Source organism: Ascaphus truei, unplaced genomic scaffold (genome assembly GCF_040206685.1).
Source record: "Ascaphus truei isolate aAscTru1 unplaced genomic scaffold, aAscTru1.hap1 HAP1_SCAFFOLD_3194, whole genome shotgun sequence".
NCBI classification, from domain to species: domain Eukaryota; kingdom Metazoa; phylum Chordata; class Amphibia; order Anura; family Ascaphidae; genus Ascaphus; species Ascaphus truei.
The window spans coordinates 1-21,629 of NW_027456174.1; the positions used below are offsets into that span (position 1 = coordinate 1).

The following is a 21,629-nucleotide window of genomic DNA, read 5'->3' on the forward strand; positions in this document are numbered from 1 at the left end:
GTGTGGGGGGAGAGAGAGAGAGTGTGGGGGGGAGAGAGAGAGAGTGTGGGGGGAGAGAGAGAGAGTGTGGGGGGAGAGAGAGAGAGTGTGGGGGGAGAGAGAGTGTGGGGGGAGAGAGAGTGTGGGGGGGAGAGAGAGTGTGGGGGGGGAGAGAGAGTGTGGGGGGGAGAGAGAGAGTTTGGGGGGGAGAGAGAGTTTGGGGGGAGAGAGAGTGTGGGGGTGAGAGAGAGAGTGTGGGGGGGAGAGAGAGTGTGGGGGGGAGAGAGAGTGGAGAGACAGAGGGGGGAGACACAGAGGGGAGAAACGGTGGGTGACACACACAGAGGGTGGGTGATACACAGAGAGAGAGAGGGTGGGTGACTGACTGGGGCGGGGGTGACTGACTGGGGGGGGTGGCCTGACTGGGGGGGGGGAGGCATGACTGACTGGGGGGGGGGGGGTGACTGATTGGGGGGGGGGGGTGACTGACTGGGGGGGGGGGGTGACGGGGTGACTGACTGGGGTGACGGGGTGACTAGAATAAAAGAATAAAACACGATATTAGTGTATCATGTCCACATTGGGGGATTGGGGGGAAAAAAAGGGGAGGGGGGTAGTGGGAAGGGGGAGTAGGGGGGTGGGGTAGGAGTGGACGGTGGTGGGATGGATGGTGGGTTCCCACTAACTAATCACAGAATACATAGAATATATGGATCCAGTGACTCACACGGGCTTGTGTGGTGTCTCTCCCTCAACGCTGACTGGTGTGGGTAAATACAGACTCATATACTGGAGTCTCAGATATACATTAAACTCACACGGCCTGATGTGAGTCCTTGCCCTCAGAGGGTAATGTCCTGTATGGATGGTGTCCTGTTGTTTCAGCAGAGTTGTCCCCCGATGGGTGTGGTGTGTGAGTGTCTCCTCTCCCCGTATCCCAAATGACCAAAAAGCAATGTGCAAACCAAAAGTCAAAATGAATTAAAAGGTCTTTAATGGGTTAACAGTGAAGACATGTGCATACACTATGCATACATGTTGTGGTGCTTAAAAGGTATAAAACAATATATGACACGATAACACAATGAACTAAACAGTATGTGATGTACTGAAGCAAACACAAAAAAGGACTCTCACACTAAACGAATATACAAAATCACTTGCCCAGCATCATCCGCTCAGAGCACTCCTGCACGATCTCCTCCTCCGTTTTTTGCTCCAACTGGCGCGTCCGGCAGCGGAACCGGAAAGGGGGATCTGAACCGGATGTCCTGCAGTGTGCTGGGTCCCTCTGTCAATGAGCTCCGGCAGGGAACTACGCGTTTCGCAATAAGCTTCGTCAGGTTCCTGCCGGATGCTCATTGTGTGCTGCATTTATAGGTGCCCCCATTAGTTTAATTGGAGAAACACCTGGATTAAGGGCATGGTTTAAATTTAGACGGTTATATCTCTTTATAGGAGCTACCTTTGGAAGCCCCTAATGTCAGGGATAGTGAGATGTGCCTGTACATATAAATAATGGGTTAGATAAGCATATATTAAAATTAGATAAGCATATATTAAAATAAATCAATACATTATAAAAACTACATTTTAAAAAATACTTAGAGATGATCATTGTATTTGTCCTTAGAAGCATTTTAAGTTTAATAAAAAAACGGTGGAAATTGGAATTTGATTGGGGTATTTGTGTGATTTGGAATCTTTTAGTTCCTCCGTGTGCAGTATTTTTAAAACCATTCCCTGTTGGTTAAAATCTTTACATATGTAATACAATAGTGCCACCATGTGGCTGGATGTGAAAATTACCTCAACACTGTCATAACCTAATGGTAAAAGTTAAGCAATCTTGGTAGTGTGGCACACATCCCTTTAAAGTAACTTAAAAATGTGCCAGAGTGTATTACAGCAAAAAATATATTTATGTGACAAAAGTTATAACGAATTACATATTTGACGGAAAAAATATAATATTATTATTATCAAGATGGTTAAAAAACCTTACTGTTTATAGCCACTACATCTGACATAAGGGTAGAACAACCTAGACACCCAAAATCTTGGTTTCCTCATTCAGCTATCTAAAATGTACCACTCAATATCTCCGTGTTAGTTAAAAGATATTTCAAATGCTGCCACCAAGTGGCCGCATATCGAAATTGCTACTTCAAAACCCTAATATTATCTCTACCACACTGTGGATAGTGCGGTATTCAGTTAAGTGTAGAGTCATTGTTTAAAATATATTGCAAAAGTATATTCCAGCGGATGACGAGAGTATATCAAATATGCGTGAGCATGGGTTTACACAGACATTTGATATTAGAAAAATACTTGTATAGGTGATTTCGACGCGGAGCTCTCATGTGGTGAAAAAGTTCAAAATGTTCAAAACGTATAGTCCAGATTCTTCATACACTGGCGACACACTTTATTCGAGCTCGGCTAGTCCCACGAATTCGGGTATATCCGGGTGTATTGAGGTTTGTGACTGTTTTCTGCCCGAGTGCATTGAGGTATTTTCCAGGCAGGGATTGAAGCATTTTATTCCCGCTGGCTGCAATACTGCACAGTATATATATATATACTGCATTACAATTCATGAATTTATGCCATCTGGTAGACACGCGAAGCATTGCAGCCTATTAAATCCTAATCATTAACATTTAACAGATCAGCCGCCCGTCAGCCAGGCATGAACCCAGGCTGGGAAGGCAAACACAACGGGGCTTGTCAGAGGTGAGGAGCGGCGCATTCCAGGTATCTGCCAGGTACATACTGGGTATTTGCTCGAATAAAGTGTGTCGGTGCAGTAACTCCTTTCTAACTTCAATTCATGTTGCAGAGGTTGTCGCAATGGTATGCATCATTTCTGGTCCTCAAGGGTTGGTTCGAGGTAGATTCATATTTGGGACGTGCGCCCTATTAGAGATTGGAGAGGAAGTGGATCAGTGTGTGTTAAAACAAAGAGGTAGATGTAAATGAAATTTAACAAAATAAAATAAAATAGTAGATGTTATAGAATAGTAGATGTTTATAAAATATTAAAAAATAAAAGTTGTTTAAAAATTGTTTAAAAATGGGGGATTTGGAGCAGATTGATGGGTGTTCAGAGAAAGGCTGCAATGTCTATCTCTACATTGAGGCCTGTGGGTACCAGGCTTTTCAATTTGTAGATCCAAAACGTTTCTTTTCTTGATAGAGATGTCAGTCTGTCGCCTCCCCTCCAATGTGGGGGACTACTTCAATGCCCCTAAATTCAAGGCCCGACGGATCTCCTTGGTGATGTAGTGCGAAATGCTTAGAGACACCATGTGTCATTAGTTTCCGTCTGATATTCCCATATATTCCCGTATATTCGTTTAGTGTGAGAGTCCTTTTTTGTGTTTGCTTCAGTACATCACATTGTGTTATCGTGTCATATATTGTTTTATACCTTTTAAGCACCACAACATGTATACATAGTGTATGCACATGTCTTCACTGTTAACCCATTAAAGACCTTTTAATTCATTTTGACTTTTGGTTTGCACATTTCTTTTTGGTCATTTGGGATACGGGGAGAGGAGACACTCACACACCACACCCATCGGGGGACAACACTGCTGAAACAACTGGACACCATCCATACAGGACATTACCCTCTGAGGGCAAGGACTCACATCAGGCCGTGTGAGTTTAATGTATATCTGAGACTCCAGTATATGAGTCTGTATTTACCCACACCAGTCAGCGTTGAGGGTGAGACACCACACAAGCCCGTGTGAGTCACTGGATCCATATATTCTATGTATTCTGTGATTAGTTAGTGGGAACCCACCATCCATCCCACCACCGTCCACTCCTACCCCACCCCTCTACTCCCCCTTCCCACTCCCCCCCTCCCCTTTTTTTCCCCCCAATCCCCCAATGTGGACATGATACACTAATATCGTGTTTTATTCTTTTATTCTTGTCTTAATACTGCATCCGGATCCACTATATCCGTGAAGTCCACGAGGTTCGCGCTGACCATCTTCACACCACTACTGCCACGCTGAGAAGGACACGGGATTCCCTTCTCCAAGGTCAAGCAGCAACCACAAAATCAACTAAAAGGGCCAGTATATGTTTTTCTACACACCCTTTTGCACCACAAACACCAAAATCATATTTTATATTTTATCATTTTTTAACAGAGTAAGGCGTTACAACAACTTTTTAAGCCACAAAATTTAGGGAGCGCCCCAGTCCAAATAACCTCCGTGACGGGGTGACTGACTGGGGTGACTGACTGGGGTGACACACACACACACACACACACACACACACACACACACTCTCCCATGCATGCATGCATGCACACACATACACACACTCTCCCATGCATGCACATGCACACACACACACACACACACACACACACGCGACAGGGGGTAGAAGAGGAAAGGCCGCACGACCGAGCACCACCACTGACCCGCTCGCTCCCCCCCCCCCCCGCGACCATCTCCCGCCCTGCGCGGACAGCCACGGGACAGTGGAGAAGCGGAGACAAAGTAGGTAAGGGGGAAAAACCCCCGCTACCATCTCCAGCCCCCCAAGGGTATCGCGGGAAGCCGGGGTAAGCGTGGAACACCCCCACTACCATCACCCGCCCCCCAAGGGTATCGCGGGAAGCCGGGGTAAGTGGGGAAGCCCCCCACTACCATCACCCGCCCCTCAAGGGTATCGCGGGGAACATCCCCACTACCATCACCAGCCCCGCCGCGGGTATCGCGGGAAGCCGGGGAACACCCACTACCATCACCCAGGGATCGGGGGAAGCCGGGGGGGGGGGGAGAAGGGGGGGGACACCTCTGCCCCGCGCGGGAAGCCGGGGTAAGCGGGGGCCGGGGAGAGAAGGGGGAACACCCACGCTACCATATCCAGCCACGCGCGGGTATCGGGGGTTGGGGGAGAAAGGGGGAACTGCAGGAGGCAGGGAAGGAGCAGAGGGGATGGAGGATTGGAGAGTACTTACGCTCGTACTCTCCAACAGATCTCCGGCCAGAAAAAATGGCCATTCGTTGGGGGCCGGCTCATATAGAGCCTGGCCGCGCGCCCACAAAGCCTGGGAGCGCGCGCCAATCAGCAGTCAGGTAGGGGGAGTTTTTTTTTTTTGTTTGTTTCAGGCAGCTAGAGCGGGAAAATTTCAGCGCGAGCAGGGAAATTTAAAAAAATAAACACGTGTGCTGCTTGGGCCAATATTTACTCGCCCAGGGGTTAAATCCACCCGCCCCGGCGTGTAAATGTATAGGATTGTCGAACACTGTATATATATATATATATGTGTGTGTGCGTGTGCGTTTGTGTGTGTGTGTATGTGTGTGTGCGTGTGCGTTTGTGTGTGTGTATGAGCAGAGCAGTGACGTCACCAGCTCCCCAAGCAGGAGCGCCGGGTGTCCTGGCTATTTCGCAAGCTCACGCGGGGAGTGCTGCGGGCAAGTTGAGCGCGCTTCAAAGTCTCTTTTTTTTAAAGCCTGGGTGAAAACTAAACTCGGCAAGCACAGCGCGGTCAGCACACTCAGCGCTAGCGTGGCCGCAGCCTAAGTGATGAGTAAAATACTTTCCCGCAGCTCCTGCGCTGACTCGCTTGCTACATACAGTTGCTTGCTTGCTGGATAGCGCAGTTGTGGGGATAATAATGCCGCGGCCGTGGGTTTGATCCCCACACCGGCCATTCTGCAGCTTTCTTTGCATTTGTTCTGTGTTTTATAAAAGATTATGAGGATGTAAAAGTTTAAATTGATAAACATACCATGAATCGCTCCCTAGGGTCGTCTCAATCAGCGCTGCTCCCTTCCCCCGTTACCACATGAGAACGCTGGGAAATTAAGGGATTTATAGCAGTATAGTGAAATATTAGGAACATTTTGTATGGAGCAGAATAATTAGCACAGGGAAAATAACAAGAAAATAAAGTCCATCATAAGCACAATTATTCACATATTTAATCTACATTCTTAGGCCGCGCTTATAGTACTGGCGACGTCGGCCGAAAACAGAAGCATTGCTGCCGCGTGCACTTATAGTGACATTGTCACGTGAACAAATCAAATTGCCAGAATCCCGCACTGCCACCGCCCAGCGAAACATATCTTTCGCCGGTGGCGACGGCACTATAGGGGCACTATAGGCACAGCCTTAATCATTTTTTCTCTACCTTACTGAGCCTCTCTCTCCCCATCACTGTGCCTCTCCCGCTCCCCCCTCCTGTCCACTGTCCCTCCCCCCCTCCTCTCCACTGCCCCCCCCCTCATAGCTGGAAATTTAGCTCACGTGCAATGCCGGGTCTACACACACACACACACACACACACACACACACACTCACACTCACACGACATTGTTTATTCAGTTCTTATCCCTTAACCATCTTCTTCACTAGTAGTTTGGTTCCAGTTCTTATATTTCTCATTATGGGCTTTTAAATGTCTGTTACATTGTATATATAAATGTGCGCTAGCGTCCTTTGTTGCCATGGTAACAAGCATGATACACCTGTGGTCCCGTGGCAACGACGCTCGTTATGAGGGGCAGACCTTGCCGTGACACATGATGTCACAACCCGGAAGCACCGGCAACCAGACACGCGTGGTCTTACCGGCTAATTTGAGACCTCCACACACCTGGAACGGGGTCTGCTTAATGGCGTTTTGGCGCCAAGTGGGTGGGGGCGAATGTCAGTGTTACATAAATGTCTGTCTGTTATATTTGTGTAACACTGAGGGGCGATCAGACGGAAGGGCTGCCGCCCGGAAACGTTATTTGTTCCTTTCTGTCTGTAAATATAGACTACGGCACGTAATATAGTGGGCGCGCTTGCTCCGGCGTGCGCGCGTGGCACTTATATATGGCTGTGGTTAGCCAGCCGTTCTATACTAGGGACGCACTAAGTGATGAGTAAAACACTTTCCCGCAGCTCCTGCGCTGACTCGCTTGCTACATACAGTTGCTTGCTTGCTGGATAGCGCAGTTGTGGGGATAATAATGCCGCGGCCGTGGGTTTGATCCCCACACCGGCCATTCTGCAGCTTTCTTTGCATTTATTCTGTGTTTTATAAAAGGTTACGAGGATGTAAAAGTTTAAATTGATAAACATACCATGAATCGCTCCCTAGAGTCGTCTCAATCAGCGCTGCTCCCTTCCCCCGTTACCACACGAGAACGCTGGGAAATTAAGGGATTTATCTCAGTATAGTGAAATATTAGGAACATTTTGTATGGAGCAGAATAATTAGCACAGGGAAAATAACAGGAAAATAAAGCCCATCATAAGCACAATTTTTCAAATATTTAATCTACATTCTTAGGCCGCGCATATAGTACTGGCGACGTCGCCCGAAAACAGAAGCATTGCCGCCGCGTGCACTTATAGTGCCCGCTACGGCGACAAAGCGACGTCGCCGTTGCGGAAACTGGTAGCCGGCAAAATTAGATTTTTCAAGGGCCGTCACGTCACTTGAACAAATCAAATTGCCGGAATCCCGCACTGCCGGCGCCCGGCGAAACATAACTTTTGCCGGTGGCGACGGCGTCGTCACCCGTCGTGTCGCCATCGACGGCACTATAGGAACAGCCTTAATCATTTCTTCTCTCCCTTACTGTGCCTCTCTCTCCCCCTCACTGTGCCTCTCTCTCCCCATCACTGTGCCTCTCTCTCCCCATCACTGTGCCTCTCTCTCCCATCACTGTGCCTCTCCCGCTCGCCTCACTGTGCCTCTCCCCCTCCCCTCACTGTGCCTCCCCCCGTCCCCTCACTGTGCCTCTCCCATGTCCCTCTCCTCCCTCCCCTCACTGTGCCTCTTTTTCCCCCTCCCCTCACTGCGCACCTCTTCCCCTCCCCCCACTGCGCCTCTCTCCCCCTCCTCCCACTGCGCCTCTCTCCCTCCCCTCACTGCCTCTATACCCCCTTCCCCCAGTCCCCTCACTGTGCCTCTCCCCCCTCCCCTCGCTGCGCCTATCTCCCCCCTCCCCTCACTGTGCCTCTATCCCCCCCCTCACTGTGCCTCTCTCCTCCCTCCCCTCACTGTGCCTCTCACCCCCCTCCCCTCACTGTGCCTCTCACCCCCCTCCCTAACTGTGCCTCTCCCTGTCCCCTCACTGTGCCTCTCCCTGTCCCCTCACTGTGCTTCTCCCCCCCTCACTGTGCCTCTCTCCTCCCTCCCCTCACTGTGCCTCTCCTCCTTCCCTCACGGTGCCTCTCTCTCCTCCTTCCCTCAATGTGCCTCTCTCCCCCCCTCCCCTCACTGTGCCTCTCTCCTCCCTTCCCTCACTCTTCCCTCCTTTCACTGTGCTTCTCCCCCCCTCACTGTGCCTCTCTCCTCCCTCCCCTCACTGTGCCTCTCCTCCTTCCCTCACTGTGCCTCTCTCTCCTCCTTCCCTCAATGTGCCTCTCTCCCCCCCTCCCCTCACTGTGCCTCACTCCTCCCTTCCCTCACTGTGCCTCTCTCCCCCTCCCCTCACTGTGCCTCTCCCCCCTTTCCTCACTCTCCCCTCCTTTCACTGTGCCCCTCTGCCCCCTCACTGTGCCTCTCTCCCCCCTCCCTTCACTGTGCATCTCACCCCCTCCCCTCACTGTGCCTCTATCCCCCCTCACTGTGCCTCTATCCCCCCCTCACTGTGCCTCTATCCCCCCCTCACTGTGCCTCTCTCCTCCCTTGCCTCACTATGCCTCTCTCCTCCCTCCCCTCACTGTGCCTCTCACCCCCTCCCCTCACTGTGCCTCTCCCTGTCCCCTCACTGTGCTCTCCCTAGGGTCGTCTCAATCAGCGCTGCTCCCTTCCCCCGTTACCACACGAGAACGCTGGGAAATTAAGGGATTTATCTCAGTATAGTGAAATATTAGGAACATTTTGTATGGAGCAGAATAATTAGCACAATTTTTCAAATATTTAATCTACATTCTTAGGCCGCGCATATAGTACTTTGGAAGCCCCTAATGTCAGGGATAGTGAGATGTGCCTGTACATATAAATAATGGGTTAGATAAGCATATATTAAAATTAGATAAGCATATATTAAAATAAATCAATACATTATAAAAACTACATTTTAAAAAATACTTAGAGATGATCATTGTATTTGTCCTTAGAAGCATTTTAAGTTTAATAAAAAACGGTGGAAATTGGAATTTGATTGGGGTATTTGTGTGATTTGGAATCTTTTAGTTCCTCCGTGTGCAGTATTTTTAAAACCATTCCCTGTTGGTTAAAATCTTTACATATGTAATACAATAGTGCCACCATGTGGCTGGATGTGAAAATTACCTCAACACTGTCATAACCTAATGGTAAAAGTTAAGCAATCTTGGTAGTGTGGCACACATCCCTTTAAAGTAACTTAAAAATGTGCCAGAGTGTATTACAGCAAAAAATATATTTATGTGACAAAAGTTATAACAAATTACATATTTGACGGAAAAAATATAATATTATTATCAAGATGGTTAAAAAACCTTACTGTTTATAGCCACTACATCTGACATAAGGGTAGAACAACCTAGACACCCAAAATCTTGGTTTCCTCATTCAGCTATCTAAAATGTACCACTCAATATCTCCGTGTTAGTTAAAAGATATTTCAAATGCTGCCACCAAGTGGCCGCATATCGAAATTGCTACTTCAAAACCCTAATATTATCTCTACCACACTGTGGATAGTGCGGTATTCAGTTAAGTGTAGAGTCATTGTTTAAAATATATTGCAAAAGTATATTCCAGCGGATGACGAGAGTATATCAAATATGCGTGAGCATGGGTTTACACAGACATTTGATATTAGAAAAATACTTGTATAGGTGATTTCGACGCGGAGCTCTCATGTGGTGAAAAAGTTCAAAATGTTCAAAACGTATAGTCCAGATTCTTCATAACTCCTTTCTAACTTCAATTCATGTTGCAGAGGTTGTCGCAATGGTATGCATCATTTCTGGTCCTCAAGGGTTGGTTCGAGGTAGATTCATATTTGGGACGTGCGCCCTATTAGAGATTGGAGAGGAAGTGGATCAGTGTGTGTTAAAACAAAGAGGTAGATGTAAATGAAATTTAACATAGAATAGTAGATGTTTATAAAATATTAAAAAATAAAAGTTGTTTAAAAATTGTTTAAAAATGGGGGATTTGGAGCAGATTGATGGGTGTTCAGAGAAAGGCTGCAATGTCTATCTCTACATTGAGGCCTGTGGGTACCAGGCTTTTCAATTTGTAGATCCAAAACGTTTCTTTTCTTGATAGAGATGTCAGTCTGTCGCCTCCCCTCCAATGTGGGGGGACTACTTCAATGCCCCTAAATTCAAGGCCCGACGGATCTCCTTGGTGATGTAGTGCGAAATGCTTAGAGACACCATGTGTCATTAGTTTCCGTCTGATATTCCCTTATATTCCCGTATATTCGTTTAGTGTGAGAGTCCTTTTTTGTGTTTGCTTCAGTACATCACATTGTGTTATCGTGTCATATATTGTTTTATACCTTTTAAGCACCACAACATGTATACATAGTGTATGCACATGTCTTCACTGTTAACCCATTAAAGACCTTTTAATTCATTTTGACTTTTGGTTTGCACATTTCTTTTTGGTCATTTGGGATACGGGGAGAGGAGACACTCACACACCACACCCATCGGGGGACAACACTGCTGAAACAACTGGACACCATCCATACAGGACATTACCCTCTGAGGGCAAGGACTCACATCAGGCCGTGTGAGTTTAATGTATATCTGAGACTCCAGTATATGAGTCTGTATTTACCCACACCAGTCAGCGTTGAGGGTGAGACACCACACAAGCCCGTGTGAGTCACTGGATCCATATATTCTATGTATTCTGTGATTAGTTAGTGGGAACCCACCATCCATCCCACCACCGTCCACTCCTACCCCACCCCTCTACTCCCCCTTCCCACTCCCCCCCTCCCCTTTTTTTCCCCCCAATCCCCCAATGTGGACATGATACACTAATATCGTGTTTTATTCTTTTATTCTTGTCTTAATACTGCATCCGGATCCACTATATCCGTGAAGTCCACGAGGTTCGCGCTGACCATCTTCACACCACTACTGCCACGCTGAGAAGGACACGGGATTCCCTTCTCCAAGGTCAAGCAGCAACCACAAAATCAACTAAAAGGGCCAGTATATGTTTTTCTACACACCCTTTTGCACCACAAACACCAAAATCATATTTTATATTTTATCATTTTTTAACAGAGTAAGGCGTTACAACAACTTTTTAAGCCACAAAATTTAGGGAGCGCCCCAGTCCAAATAACCTCCGTGACGGGGTGACTGACTGGGGTGACTGACTGGGGTGACATACACACACACACTCTCCCATGCATGCATGCATGCATGCACACACATACACACACTCTCCCATGCATGCACATGCACACACACACACACGACAGGGGGTAGAAGAGGAAAGGCCGCACGACCGAGCACCACCACTGACCCGCTCGCTCCCCCCCCCCCCGCGACCATCTCCCGCCCTGCGCGGACAGCCACGGGACAGTGGAGAAGCGGAGACAAAGTAGGTAAGGGGGGAAAACCCCCGCTACCATCTCCAGCCCCCCAAGGGTATCGCGGGAAGCCGGGGTAAGCGTGGAACAACCCCACTACCATCACCCGCCCCCCAAGGGTATCGCGGGAAGCCGGGGTAAGTGGGGAAGCCCCCCACTACCATCACCCGCCCCTCAAGGGTATCGCGGGGAACATCCCCACTACCATCACCAGCCCCGCCGCGGGTATCGCGGGAAGCCGGGGAACACCCACTACCATCACCCAGGGATCGGGGGAAGCCGCGGGGGGGGGAGAAGGGGGGGGACACCTCTGCCCCGCGCGGGAAGCCGGGGTAAGCGGGGGCCGGGGAGAGAAGGGGGAACACCCACGCTACCATATCCAGCCACGCGCGGGTATCGGGGGTTGGGGGGAGAAAGGGGGAACTGCAGGAGGCAGGGAAGGAGCAGAGGGGATGGAGGATTGGAGAGTACTTACGCTCGTACTCTCCAACAGATCTCCGGCCAGAAAAAATGGCCATTCGTTGGGGGCCGGCTCATATAGAGCCTGGCCGCGCGCCCACAAAGCCTGGGAGCGCGCGCCAATCAGCAGTCAGGTAGGGGGAGTTTTTTTTTTTTGTTTGTTTCAGGCAGCTAGAGCGGGAAAATTTCAGCGCGAGCAGGGAAATTTAAAAAAATAAACACGTGTGCTGCTTGGGCCAATATTTACTCGCCCAGGGGTTAAATCCACCCGCCCCGGGCGTGTAAATGTATAGGATTGTCGAACACTGTATATATATATATATATATATATATGTGTGTGTGCGTGTGCGTTTGTGTGTGCTTGTGTGTGTGTGTATGTGTGTGTGCGTGTGCGTTTGTGTGTGTGTATGAGCAGAGCAGTGACGTCACCAGCTCCCCAAGCAGGAGCGCCGGGTGTCCTGGCTATTTCGCAAGCTCACGCGGGGAGTGCTGCGGGCAAGTTGAGCGCGCTTCAAAGTCTCTTTTTTTTAAAGCCTGGGTGAAAACTAAACTCGGCAAGCACAGCGCGGTCAGCACGCTCAGCGCTAGCGTGGCCGCAGCCTAAGTGATGAGTAAAATACTTTCCCGCAGCTCCTGCGCTGACTCGCTTGCTACATACAGTTGCTTGCTTGCTGGATAGCGCAGTTGTGGGGATAATAATGCCGCGGCCGTGGGTTTGATCCCCACACCGGCCATTCTGCAGCTTTCTTTGCATTTGTTCTGTGTTTTATAAAAGATTATGAGGATGTAAAAGTTTAAATTGATAAACATACCATGAATCGCTCCCTAGGGTCGTCTCAATCAGCGCTGCTCCCTTCCCCCGTTACCACATGAGAACGCTGGGAAATTAAGGGATTTATAGCAGTATAGTGAAATATTAGGAACATTTTGTATGGAGCAGAATAATTAGCACAGGGAAAATAACAAGAAAATAAAGTCCATCATAAGCACAATTATTCACATATTTAATCTACATTCTTAGGCCGCGCTTATAGTACTGGCGACGTCGGCCGAAAACAGAAGCATTGCTGCCGCGTGCACTTATAGTGACATTGTCACGTGAACAAATCAAATTGCCAGAATCCCGCACTGCCACCGCCCAGCGAAACATATCTTTCGCCGGTGGCGACGGCACTATAGGGGCACTATAGGCACAGCCTTAATCATTTTTTCTCTACCTTACTGAGCCTCTCTCTCCCCATCACTGTGCCTCTCCCGCTCCCCCCTCCTGTCCACTGTCCGTCCCCCCCTCCTCTCCACTGCCCCCCCCCCTCATAGCTGGAAATTTAGCTCACGTGCAACGCCGGGTCTACACACACACACACACACACACACACACACACACACACACACACACTCACACACACACACTCACACACACTCACACACACTCACACACACTCACACACACTCACACACACTCACACACACTCACACACACACACACACACACACACACACACACACACACACACACACACTCACACTCACACTCACACTCACACGACATTGTTTATTCAGTTCTTATCCCTTAACCAGCTTCTTCACTAGTAGTTTGGTTCCAGTTCTTATATTTCTCATTATGGGCTTTTAAATGTCTGTTACATTGTATATATAAATGTGCGCTAGCGTCCTTTGTTGCCATGGTAACAAGCATGATACACCTGTGGTCCCGTGGCAACGACGCTCGTTATGAGGGGCAGACCTTGCCGTGACACATGATGTCACAACCCGGAAGCACCGGCAACCAGACACGCGTGGTCTTACCGGCTAATTTGAGACCTCCACACACCTGGAACGGGGTCTGCTTAATGGCGTTTTGGCGCCAAGTGGGTGGGGGCGAATGTCAGTGTTACATAAATGTCTGTCTGTTATATTTGTGTAACACTGAGGGGCGATCAGATGGAAGGGCTGCCGCCCGGAAACGTTATTTGTTCCTTTCTGTCTGTAAATATAGACTACGGCACGTAATATAGTGGGCGCGCTTGCTCCGGCGTGCGCGCGTGGCACTTGTATATGGCTGTGGTTAGCCAGCCGTTCTATACTAGGGACGCACTAAGTGATGAGTAAAACACTTTCCCGCAGCTCCTGCGCTGACTCGCTTGCTACATACAGTTGCTTGCTTGCTGGATAGCGCAGTTGTGGGGATAATAATGCCGCGGCCGTGGGTTTGATCCCCACACCGGCCATTCTGCAGCTTTCTTTGCATTTGTTCTGTGTTTTATAAAAGGTTACGAGGATGTAAAAGTTTAAATTGATAAACATACCATGAATCGCTCCCTAGAGTCGTCTCAATCAGCGCTGCTCCCTTCCCCCGTTACCACACGAGAACGCTGGGAAATTAAGGGATTTATCTCAGTATAGTGAAATATTAGGAACATTTTGTATGGAGCAGAATAATTAGCACAGGGAAAATAACAGGAAAATAAAGCCCATCATAAGCACAATTTTTCAAATATTTAATCTACATTCTTAGGCCGCGCATATAGTACTGGCGACGTCGCCCGAAAACAGAAGCATTGCCGCCGCGTGCACTTATAGTGCCCGCTACGGCGACAAAGCGACGTCGCCGTTGCGGAAACTGGTAGCCGGCAAAATTAGATTTTTCAAGGGCAGTCACGTCACGTCACTTGAACAAATCAAATTGCCGGAATCCCGCACTGCCGCCGCCCGGCGAAACATAACTTTTGCCGGTGGCGACGGCGTCGTCACCCGTCGTGTCGCCATCGACGGCACTATAGGAACAGCCTTAATCATTTCTTCTCTCCCTTACTGTGCCTCTCTCCCCCTCACTGTGCCTCTCTCTCCCCATCACTGTGCCTCTCTCTCCCATCACTGTGCCTCTCCCGCTCGCCTCACTGTGCCTCTCCCCCTCCCCTCACTGTGCCTCCCCCCGTCCCCTCACTGTGCCTCTCCCCCTTCACCGTGCCTCTCTCCTCTCACTGTGCCTCTCTCCCCCCCCCTCACTGTGCCTCTCTTTCCCCCCTCACTGTGCCTCTCTCCCCTCCTCCCCTCACTGTGCCTCTGTACCCCCCTCCCCTCACTGTGCCTCGCTCTCCCCTCCCGTCACTGTGCCTCTCTCCCCTCCTCCCCTCACTGTGCCTCTGTACCCCCCTCCCCTCACTGTGCCTCGCTCTCCCCTCCCCTCACTGTGCCTCTCTCCGCCCTCCCCTCACTGTGCCTCTCTCCGCCCTCCCCTCACTGTGCCTCTCTCCCGACTCCCCTCACTGTGCCTCTCTCCCCCCTCCCCTCACTGTGCCTCTCTCCCCCCTCCCCTCACTGTGCTTCTCTCCCCTCCTTCCCCTCACTGTGCCTCTCTCCCCCACTCCCCTCACTGTGCCTCTCTCCCCTCCCCTCACTGTGCCTCTCTCCCCTCCCCTCACTGTGCCCCTCTCCCCTCACTTTGCCTCTCTCCCCCCTCCCCTCACTGTGCCTCTCTCCCCCCCCTCACTGTGCCTCCTCCCCCCTCCCCTCACTGTGCCTCTCTCCCCTCTCCCCTCACTGTGCCTCTCTCCTCCCTCCCCTCACTGTGCCTCTCCTCCTTCCCTCACTGTGCCTCTCTCTCCTCCTTCCCTCAATGTGCCTCTCTCCTCCCTTCCCTCACTCTTCCCTCCTTTCACTGTGCTTCTCCCCCCTCACTGTGCCTCTCTCCTCCCTCCCCTCACTGTGCCTCTCCTCCTTCCCTCACTGTGCCTCTCTCTCCTACTTCCCTCAATGTGCCTCTCTCCCTCCTCCCCTCACTGTGCCTCTATCCCCCCTCACTGTGCCTCTATTCCCCCCTCACTGTGCCTCTCTCCTCCCTTCCCTCACTGTGCCTCTCTCCTCCCTCCCCTCACTGTGCCTCTCTCCTCCCTCCCCTCACTGTGCCTCTCACCCCCCTCCCCTCACTGTGCCTCTCCCTGTCCCCTCACTGTGCTCTCCCCCCTCACTGTGCCTCTCTCCTCCCTCCCCTCACTGTGCCTCTCCTCCTTCCCTCACTGTGCCTCTCTCTCCTCCATCCCCCACTGTGCCTCTCTCCCCCTCCCCTCACTGTGCCTCTCCACCCTTTCCTCACTCTTCCCTCCTTTCTCTGTGCCTCTCTTCCCCTCACTGTGCCTCTCTCCCCTCTCCCCTCACTGTGCCTCGCTCCCCTCAATATGCCGCACTTCCCTCTCCCTGTGCCTCTCCCCTCCCCGTGCCTCTCCCCCTCCCCTCCCCGTGCCTCTCCCCCTCCCCTCACTGTGCCTCTTTCCCCTCCCCTCACTGTGCCTCTTTCCCCTCCCCTCCCCTCACTGTGCCTCTCTCCCCCTCCTCATTGTGCATTCCTCCCCCCTCCCCTCACTGTGCCTCTCTACCTCCCCTCACTGTGCCTCTCTCCCCTCCCCTCACTGTGCCTCTCTCCCCTCCCCTCACTGTGCCTCTCTCCCCTTCCCCTCACTGTGCCTCTCCCTCCTCCCCTCACTGTGCCTCTCTCCCCTCACTGTGCCTCTCCCCCCTCCCCTCACTGTGCTTCTCTCCCTTCTCCTCACTGTGCCTCTCCCCCCTCCCTCACTGTGCCTCTCTCCCCCCTAACTGTGCCTCTCTTTCCCCCCTCTGCTCACTGTGCCTCTCTCCCCTCCTCCCCTCACTGTGCCTCTGTACCCCCCTCCCCTCACTGTGCCTCGCTCTCCCCTCCCGTCACTGTGCCTCTCTCCCCTCCTCCCCTCACTGTGCCTCTGTACCCCCCTCCCCTCACTGTGCCTCGCTCCCCCCTCCCCTCACTGTGCCTCTCTCCCCCACTCCCCTCACTGTGCCTCTCTCCCCCCTACCCTCACTGTGCCTCTCTCCCCCCTCCCCTCACTGTGCCTCTCTCCCCCCTCCCCTCACTGTGCCTCTCTCCCCTCCTTCCCCTCACTGTGCCTCTCTCCCCCACTCCCCTCACTGTGCCTCTCTCCCCTCCCCTCACTGTGCCTCTCTCCCCCACTCCCCTCACTGTGCCTCTCTCCCCCCTCCCCTCACTGTGCCTCTCTCCCCCCTCACCTCACTGTGTCTCTCTCACCTCTCCCCTCACCGTGCCTCTCCCCCCCCTCACTGTGCCTCTCTCCCCTCACTGTGCCTCTCCCCCTCCCCTCCCCTCACTGTGCCTCTCCCCCCCCTCCCCTCACTGTACCTCTCTCCCCTCCTCCCCTCACTGTGCCTCTGTACCCCCCTCCCCTCACTGTGCCTCGCTCCCCCTCCCCTCACTGTGCCTCTCTCCCCCACTCCCCTCACTGTGCCTCTCTCCCCCCTCCCCTCACTGTGCCTCTCTCCCCCCTCCCCTTGCTGCGCCTCTCTCCCCCCTCCCCTCACTGTGCCTCTATCCCCCCCTCACTCTGCCTCTCTCCTCCCTCCCCTCACTGTGCCTCTCACCCCTCCCCTCACTGTGCCTCTCCCTGTCCCCTCACTGTGCCTCTCTCCTCCCTCCCCTCACTGTGCCTCTCCTCCTTCCCTCACTGTGCCTCTCTCTCCTCCTTCCCTCAATGTGCCTCTCTCCCCCCCTCCCCTCACTGTGCCTCTCTCCTCCCTTCCCTCACTGAGCCTCTCTCTCCTCCATCCCTCACTGTGCCTCTCCGCCCTCCCCTCACTGTGCCTCTCCCCCCTTTCCTCACTCTTCCCTCCTTTCACTGTGCCTCTCTCCCCCTCACTGTGCTTCTCTCCCCTCACTGTGCCTCGCTCCCCTCAATATGCCTCGCTCCCCTCTCCCTGTGCCTCTCCCCTCCCCGTGCCTCTCCCCCTCCCCTCACTGTGCCTCTTTCCCCTCCCCTCCCCTCACTGTGCCTCTCTCCCCCTCCTCATTGTGCATTCCTCCACCCTCCCCTCACTGTGCCTCTCTCTCCCCATTCCCTCACTGTGCCTCCCCCCCTTTCCTCACTCTCCCCCTCCCCTCACTGTGCCTCTCTCCCCCTCCCCTCACTGTGCCTCTCTCCCTCCCCTCACTGTGCCTCTCCCCCCTCCCCTCACTGAGCCTCTCTCCCCTCCCCTACCCTCACTGTGCCTCTCTCCCCTTCCCCTCACTGTGCCTCTCCCTCCTCCCCTCACTGTGCCTCTCTCCCCTCACTGTGCCTCTCCCCCCTCCCCTCACTGTGCTTCTCTCCCTTCTCCTCACTGTGCCTCTCCCACCTCCCTCACTGTGCCTCTCTCCGCCCCTCCCCTCACTGTGCCTCTCCCCCCCTCACTGTGCCTCTCTCCTCCCTCCCCTCACTGTGCCTCTCCTCCTTTCCTCACTGTGCCTCTCTCTCCTCCTTCCCTCAATGTGCCTCTCTCCCCCCCTCCCCTCACTGTGCCTCTATCCCCCCTCACTGTGCCTCTATCCCCCCCTCACTGTGCCTCTCTCCTCCCTTCCCTCACTGTGCCTCTCTCCTCCCTCTCCTCACTGTGCCTCTCACCCCCCTCCCCTCACTGTGCCTCTCTCCTCCCTCCCCTCACTGTGCCTCTCCTCCTTCCCTCACTGTGCCTCTCTCTCCTCCTTCCCTCACTGAGCCTCTCTCTCCTCCATCCCCCACTGTGCCTCTCTCCCCCTCCCCTCACTGTGCCTCTCCACCCTTTCCTCACTCTTCCCTCCTTTCTCTGTGCCTCTCTCCCCTCATCACTGTGCCTCTCTCCCCTCTCCCCTCACTGTGCCTCGCTCCCCTCAATATGCCTCGCTTCCCTCTCCCTGTGCCTCTCCCCTCCCGTGCCTCTCCCCCTCCCCTCCCCGTGCCTCTCCCCCTCCCCTCACTGTGCCTCTTTCCCCTCCCCTCCCCTCACTGTGCCTCTCTCCCCCTCCTCATTGTGCATTCCTCTCCCCTCCCCTCACTGTGCCTCTCTCTCCCCATTCCCTCACTGTGCCTCTCCCCCCTTTCCTAACTCTCCCCCTCCCCTCACTGTGCCTCTCTCCCTCCCCTCACTGTGCCTCTCCCCCCTCCCCTCACTTTGCCTCTCTCCCCTCCCCTCACTGTGCCTCTCTCCCCCCTCCCCTCACTGTGCCTCTCTCCCCTCCTCCCCTCACTGTGCCTCTGTCCCCCCCTCCCCTCACTGTGCATCGCTCCCCCCTCCCCTCACTGTGCCTCCCTCCCCCACTTCCCTCACTGTGCCTCTCTCCCCCACTCCCCTCACTGTGCCTCTCTCCCCCCTCCCCTCACTGTGCCTCTCTCCCCCCTCCCCTCACTGTGCCTCTCTCCCCCTCCCCTCACTGTGCCTCTCTCCCCCCTCCCCTCACTGTGCTTCTCTCCCCTCCTGCCCCTCACTTTGCCTCTCTCCCCCCCTCACTGTGCCTCTCTCCCCCTCCCCTCACTGTGCCTCTCTCCCCCTCCCCTCACTGTGCCTCTCTCCCCCCCCTCACTGTGCCTCTCTCCCCTCTCCCCCTCACTGTGCCTCTCCCCCACTCCCCTCACTGTGCCTCTCTCCCCTCCCCTCACTGTGCCTCTCTCCCCCACTCTCCTCACTGTGCCTCTCTCCCCCCTCCCCTCACTGTGCCTCTCTCCCCCTCCCCTCACTGTGTCTCTTTCCCCTCTCCCCTCACTGTGCCTCTCCCCCCCCCTCACTGTGCCTCTCTCCCCCCTCCCCTCACTGTGCCTCTCTCCCCTCACTGTGCCTCTCCCCCTCCCCTTACTGTGCTTCTCTCCCTTCTCCTCACTGTGCCTCTCTCCCCTCTCCCCTCACTGTGCCTCTCTCCGGCTCTCCCCTCACTGTGCCTCTCTCCCCCCCTCACTGTGCCTCTCTCCCCCCCTCACTGTGCCTCTCTCCCCCCCTCACTGTGCCTCTCTGCCCCCTCCCCACACTGTGCCTCTATCCCCTCCTCCCCTCACTGTGCCTCTCTCCCCCTTCCTACATACAGTTGCTTGCTTGCTTGCTGGATAGCACAGTTGTGGGGATAATAATGCCGCGGCCGTGGGTTTGATCCCCACACCGGCCATTCTGCAGCTTTCTTTGCATTTGTTCTGTGTTTATAAAAGGTTATGAGGATGTAAAAGTTTAAATTGATAAACATACCATGAATCGCTCCCTAGGGTCGTCTCAATCAGCGCTGCTCCCTTCCCCCGTTACCACACGAGAACGCTGGGAAATTAAGGGATCTATCTCAGTATAGTGAAATATTAGGAACATTTTGTATGGAGCAGAATAATTAGCACAATTTTTCAAATATTTAATCTACATTCTTAGGGCGCGCATATAGTACTGGCGACGTCGGCCGAAAACAGAAGCATTGCCGCCACGTGCGCTTATATTGCGCGCTACGGCGACAAAGCGACGTCGCCGTTGCGGAAACTGGTAGCCGGCAAAATTAGATTTTTCAAGGGTCGTCACGTCACTTGAACAAATGAAATTGCCGGAATCCCGCACTGCCGCCGCCCGGCGAAACATAACTTTTGCCGGTGGCGACGGCGTCGTCACCCATCGTGTCGCCATCGACGGCACTATAAGCACAGCCTTAATTTTTTTCTCTCCCTTACTGTGCCTCTCTCTCCCCCTCACTGTGCCTCTCTCCCCATCACTGTGCCTCTCTCTCCCCATCACTGTGCCTCTCTCTCCCCCTCTCTCTCCCCATCACTGTGTCTCTCTCTTCCCATCACTGTGCCTCTCCCGCTCCCCTCACTGTGCCTCTCCCCCCTCCCCTCACTGTGCCTCTCCCCGTCCCCTCGCTGTGCCTCTCCCATGTCCCTCTCCTCCCCTCACCTCACTGTGCCTCTTTTTCCCCCTCCCTCACTGCGCACCTCTTCCCCCTCCCCCCTCTGCGCCTCTCTCCCCCTCCCCTCACTGCCTCTATACCCCCTTCCCCCACTCCCCTCACTGTGCCTCTCTCTCCCCATCACTGTGTCTCTCTCTTCCCATCACTGTGCCTCTCCCGCTCCCCTCACTGTGCCTCTCCCCCCCTCCCCTCACTGTGCCTCTATCCCCCCCCTTCACTGTGCCTCTATCCCCGCTCACTGTGCCTCTCTCCTCCCTCCCCTCACTGTGCCTCTCACCCCCTCCCCTCACTGTGCCTCTCCCTGTCCCCTCACTGTGCCTCTCTCCTCCCTCCCTCACTGTGCCTCTCCTCCTTCCCTCACTGTGCCTCTCTCTCCTCCTTCCCTCAATGTGCCTCTCTCCCCCCTCCCCTCACTGTGCCTCTCTCCTCCCTTCCCTCACTGAGCCTCTCTCTCCTCCATCCCTCACTGTGCCTCTCCGCCCTCCCCTCACTGTGCCTCTCCCCCCTTTCCTCACTCTTCCCTCCTTTCACTGTGCCTCTCTCCCCCTCACTGTGCCTCTCTCCCCTCTCCCCTCACTGTGCCTCGCTCCCCTCAATATGCCTCGCTCCCCTCTCCCTGTACCTCTCCCCTCCCCGTGCCTCTCCCCCTCCCCTCACTGTGCCTCTTTCCCCTCCCCTCCCCTCACTGTGCCTCTCTCCCCCTCCTCATTGTGCATTCCTCCACCCTCCCCTCACTGTGCCTCTCTCTCCCCATTCCCTCACTGTGCCTCTCCCCCCTTTCCTCACTCTCCCCCTCCCCTCACTGTGCCTCTCTCCCTCCCCTCACTGTGCCTCTCCCCCCTCCCCTATCCTCACTGTGCCTCTCTCCCCTCCCCTATCCTCACTGTGCCTCTCTCCCCTTCCCCTCACTGTGCCTCTCCCTCCTCCCCTCACTGTGCCTCTCTCCC

The 21,629-nt window shown here is 53.4% G+C and overlaps 2 long non-coding RNA genes across 3 annotated transcripts; both read right to left on the reverse strand.

Annotated features, from left to right (window-relative positions):
• Positions 1-950: 950 nt before the first annotated feature.
• On the reverse strand, positions 951-2,395 carry LOC142483316 (uncharacterized). The gene is made up of 2 exons (XR_012797303.1): positions 2,314-2,395; positions 951-1,482 (listed from the first exon to the last, which is right to left on the reverse strand). It is a non-coding gene; the product is annotated as an uncharacterized LOC142483316 (long non-coding RNA).
• A 405-nt stretch (positions 2,396-2,800) lies between these two features.
• LOC142483315 (uncharacterized) lies at positions 2,801-14,459 on the reverse strand. 2 transcript variants are annotated; one of them, XR_012797302.1, is made up of 6 exons: positions 14,285-14,458; positions 12,791-12,856; positions 9,788-9,976; positions 7,101-7,166; positions 5,756-5,821; positions 2,801-2,901 (listed from the first exon to the last, which is right to left on the reverse strand). It is a non-coding gene; the product is annotated as an uncharacterized LOC142483315 (long non-coding RNA). The 2 variants fall into 2 exon arrangements; XR_012797301.1 differs by lacking the exons at positions 2,801-2,901; positions 5,756-5,821; positions 7,101-7,166 and having other exon boundaries at positions 9,420-9,976; positions 14,285-14,459.
• Between the last annotated feature and the right edge of the window lie 7,170 nt (positions 14,460-21,629).